General features: G+C 36.1%; 1 long non-coding RNA gene across 7 annotated transcripts in view; it reads right to left on the bottom strand.

The window, feature by feature from the left end:
* Positions 1 to 5,000, bottom strand: part of LOC136833327 (uncharacterized) — a 326,360-nt gene that overhangs the window by 20,739 nt on the left and 300,621 nt on the right. The window contains exon 1 of one of the 7 annotated variants that reach the window (XR_010851434.1): positions 1,705 to 1,887. The exons of 3 other annotated variants lie outside the window; for them this stretch is intronic. This is a non-coding gene — a long non-coding RNA (uncharacterized lncRNA). 3 more of the 7 variants (XR_010851429.1, XR_010851428.1, XR_010851432.1) reach the window with 3 other exon arrangements.

Here is a 5,000-nt window from a genome sequence, read left to right as displayed (position 1 = left end):
AAGGAAATTAATATAAGTAAACCAAGTGAGAAAAAATTCCCTTATCTTTCCTAATAAGCTCTTTTCGGAAATCAATACATAGCAAGTACGCATTTTAGAGTGTCAATGTGGCAAATCTACGGGTAAGTGGGTAAATAACAGTCAAGATGGTATCTAAAATACCCTAACCCCGACCATATAATGCAGAGCCGACAAGGAACCCCCGAAGCTATATGAATGGTTTTAAACCAGACCCTTTTAAATCAACCACCATATACCTTCGGTTTTTCGCCATACGCACACAGTCTCCTCGTCGGGGCTAGTAACGTTCTAGTTTGAACAAAGGATTAAAGGGTCTCCAAATTAACTTCAAGATTTTACAGCACAATTCACTACCTGAACTGGGTAAATTAAAGATTAGCTCATGTTATGCTAATATACTTCAATATAAAGTAGTTTTTATAAACTAGTAGTTTCAAGTTGAAATTTCCACTTTAAACCATATGCTGAATCCGGAGTTGAAAGTGACCTTACGTTTGCGAACGTTATGAACGTTTTCTGCATTCAGTTCCATGGCAACTCAGCTTTAAAGATATCGGACCCCCTTTGTTTTAGACACCCCCCTGGACCCGGCCAAGAAACAACCTAGTTCATCAAGGTCCTTAACTAGTGCTTGGTGCCACTTAACTTTCAGTAAACGATCTTCAAGATCAGAAATAGAATTGCGCATGTTACAATAAAACTTTCGGTTAGTATTTTCCTTCACTTGAAAACCCAGTTTTTTCAGTGCTCTTTATAACTTAAAAGATTAAAGCGGACCAGAATACTTCCCTACCGAAATAAAAAAGTTTGTGTGAAGTTCTACGGTACAGCTGAAATAGCACAAGGATCGAGAGTTGTAACACCAAACTAACCATGACAGTTTTTTACCTTGCTTAAATCCCAAAACCACTTAATTGGCGAAACAAAAGATTTCAGCACTTCCATTTCCAATTAAGAGACTGAAAATACGCAAGCCATCCTTAACCTTAATACAACGGAACAGAATCTGATTCAGAACTACCTTTACATGAATATCGAAATATTTAAAAGAACGTAACCGTTCATCGGTAACAAATTTGCAATAGAAATCAGAATGCTTAACGTATTAAGCAACAGATAGCTAGAATGAGAATTACCAAAGGATAAAACTGACAAGGACATTCGTCCACACCTTAAGCGGATGCGAAATTGGCAAACATTAAACTAAATATAACATCGAGCCAAGAATTCACGTCAAAAAGTTAAAAACATTACTGACAACTGGATTTTACTCTATTCTTGCCATCTTAATGAAGCACAAAGTTTGGACTGCGACTGTGACTCCCAAACCAAATTAATCTATATCTCACGTTGACTTTTGAGGCACTTGACGACCATCCATTCTAACCAAGCGGAAGGCCATTTATGCAAGGTTACTAAAACTACTAAAGCAAAGGTTATGCAAAGCTTTAGTTTAAGTTTAAAAAAAAAACACCACCCAAGAATGCAAGCATGGAAGGATGAAAACCTTTATTAGGAGAAAATGCAAATACTCACATAGCCAATAACTAACTTATGTCCAACCATTTCTAGCTCCAGAAGACAACTATCAATGATCACTTCAAGGAAAGCTCATAACACCAACAATTTCTTTTTCATCTGCCAAAAGCTTAACTACTTATCAATCAGATATAAGCAATTTACTTTAGGGGAATACCTCATCCACAGCTTTCCAGTAACATCCACAGATAATAAATTCACTAATGATAATTCAGTTTTGTAATCTTGAAGTCGATCTGCTTAACCGGTAGAATACTTATGGTGTGCCAGTGGAACCCATGGACGCAGAAATAAGGGAACTAAATACTTCTTGAACAAGTGTCCTTGGAAAACACTTAGTGGTATGATGGTATCCATTCCTGCTAGTCATGAAAACTTTCGGGGCTTCAGCGTCCTTGGAAATCATGTATCGCCATCTATTATCACTTTTAGTAATTACAAAATTACTTCTATTATCAAAATTTCATAATGGTACATGGCCCTTTGTGAAAGACGATGTTATGGCTAGAGTAACCTCCTTATACTAAACCCCGTATGTTATTTTTATTCAACATTTGATAATTATTTCAAAGCTTGGAAGCTTATGGTAACTTTCTAGTATGACGTCAGATGGAAAAGGGGACCTACAGTAAGTTTGCCCCACTCACTCTTTCCTATTATTTATAGAATTTTTTTGTTTGCTCACTTGTTATTGGGCTATTGTTCCGTCAACTACCATACAAGCACCGGCATTCTATTATATTAAAACAAAAATGAGTGAAGGGAATTTACTATTCTTATTTTGTTTACCTGCGCGACCGAACTCAGGAAAAAATGGAAGTTATGTTGCGTTACTTGGAAAAACAAATATTACAATCTGAAAAAAATTAGGAATATTTTCTAGTGAAGAGTAATATGTCTAATTACTGCTACAATCGCGAGGATTTGTCGTCCTTACTTGAATACAGGCTCAAAGAGTTACTTTTTCATAATAATAATAGTTTTTCATACTAACTGTATTTCATTTAAACGTGCAAATTCTCTGTTCAAGGCAACCAGTGGCAATTGCACTATAACTTCTTAAATCAGGATTGTGATTCTGCCAATGATCTTCACTAATATGTTTGTTCTATGAAAGATATGGTATTATAAGCGTCATTTGTGTTTATTGGAGGAGCAAGCGGTCCTGCCTGCGGTTTTTGGTTCTGTTGTCTTTCTTACTTTCCTTCTCTCTTAATCTTCACCGAAACTGGTCTTGTTTCGTATTTGTGTTTGTGTGTGTGTGCGTATGTTTGTGTATGTGTGGGCTCATTTCCGCTCGTTTGCCATTTAATACTCATTTTCTAAGCAGGGAAACTGCTAAAGGAATAAGGACAAAGTACGGTTATTACTGTGATTATTTCCCATAAACATTGTTGTCTTTAAAATTCAGGCACATAGCTTCCCTTATTCAACACTTTTATAGTTTATATATCGAGCATAATTTGATGATATCATGACGGATAAATATCACTCATGTACAACTAAACATTGTTGAAACAGAACTTTTCAAATCAGATCCGTGGCTTAGTCACTAGTAAGTATCTGCTACTCAGCTGGAATTTTTAAAAACATTTACTACTTTATAACTGAATGACTTTTATGACTGCCAATCTTTCTGTCAGTCTTTTGAATTCTGTTGCGGAACTTCGTAAAATAATTCGCTGAAAATATTACGAGAATCTCTCTGCTTCTCTTCATGTTTAGTTTCAAGTCTTCGTGAATTCTATTGGTAATGCGAGGAAGGTAACTCGAAGGTGCTGTTCCATAATACCAGTTGTGCATCAGATGGCAGAAGCAGTGAAGAGGATACCTGGTAGAGAGAGAGAGAGAGAGAGAGAGAGAGAGAGAGAGAGAGAGAGAGAGAGAGAGAATATATGACTACGCTGATCAAAAATTTCATCAAAATGTATACTATCATATCATTACAAAAATTTAAATAAACACAAACCTCCAAGAAATGGCCCTTTACTACCAACTGGATGAAACGATCGTCATAAATATAACATTAGAATTTCTGATATAGTTCATCGTTATCTTATTAATCTCTCTCTCTCTCTCTCTCTCTCTCTCTCTCTCTCTCTCTCTCTCTCTCTCTCTCTCTCTCTCTTGTAACATTTAGTTCCAAAACTTTGCAATACAATCCGACTTTACTTTATCAAGATTCCTCTCACATCCAAAACCAAGTATGAAGCCGCAAGGCTTAGTAAGACTCGTCGTTCCTCAAGTGAAAATACCTATAGCATAATGGAATAGAGGATCTGAATACCAGATGAGAGTTCAGAGACCTCTTAAAGCACATGGACTATAGCCCGCGCGGTCTGAGGTTCCATCTCGACATCACAGTGATTAATTTGTACCCAAACTAATTCCTTGCAACTTACAATATGATTAATAAATCTTCATAACTTAAGGCTATTTTTGGAAGATAAATTCATGCCTTTTTTGTTAATGTATAATTCTTGTTTAGGAGGAATAGATGAAATATCTCTCGTTAAGTTCGTCAAGAATTCCTTTTCAGTGTTAGGAATATTTGTTTATAATTCAAGTATTAACGATAGAGATTAAATTTCATTATCACTATTACTGATTATTTGACAAAGACCTCAAATAACGTCAAAATGCAGGATCGAAATTAGGATTCGTACTTGCTGGTATGGCTAGTATTAGTTGAACATGAGCAATCATTACAGTAATGATAATTAGAAACTCTTATTTTTTTTTATCATTATTTTACTTTCATAACTGACCGAGTAATATTTTGTTGCGTTACTTCTATTTTATTTTTACGGGTACTCATTACATGTGATCTTTGTCATCACGACAAAAGGGATGATGTTGCGACACCCCAGTTTGCAAAACTGCAGAATGGCCTCTAAATTACCATCCTGTTTTTGGGTATTTGCTTCACGGATCTGCATCTGAAGCTTATTGGAAAGACATTTGCTGAACATAAATTTCACAGAAGATTATCCGTCTTCGAGGTTAATTGATGAGATACAATGAAGTTTAACATATTTCTGTCAGGAAATGTTTTTAAAGGATGACTCCCACCTCCCCCCCCCCGCCCCATTATACGAAACAGTCGGAACCATTTTACAAATAGAATACGTATTCTGTTTTATAGATAGAATACGCACAGTATATCACAGATATCACATTAGCGCAAGTATGATATATGACGTGCATTATAGTGCAAGTATGATATATGAAGTGCATTATGCGTAAAATTCTTGTCTTACCTTCCCTATATCCAGTGACCTTATGCATTAACCGTCCAGATTATTCTCAGCATGGCGAAACGGGTCATGGATTTGGCGCTTTTGTATGTCAGTTTGTTTCTGGTAAAATGACTTGAAAACAAACGGCCGGATTCCTGGGATGGTTTGAACCTACTCAGTTCCAGGGAAAATATGTCAGCT

This window comes from Macrobrachium rosenbergii, chromosome 51 (assembly GCF_040412425.1).
Source record: "Macrobrachium rosenbergii isolate ZJJX-2024 chromosome 51, ASM4041242v1, whole genome shotgun sequence".
Taxonomy (NCBI): domain Eukaryota; kingdom Metazoa; phylum Arthropoda; class Malacostraca; order Decapoda; family Palaemonidae; genus Macrobrachium; species Macrobrachium rosenbergii.
The sequence above is the reverse complement of the archived record's forward strand: the minus strand, read 5'-3'. Positions and strand labels throughout refer to the sequence as shown.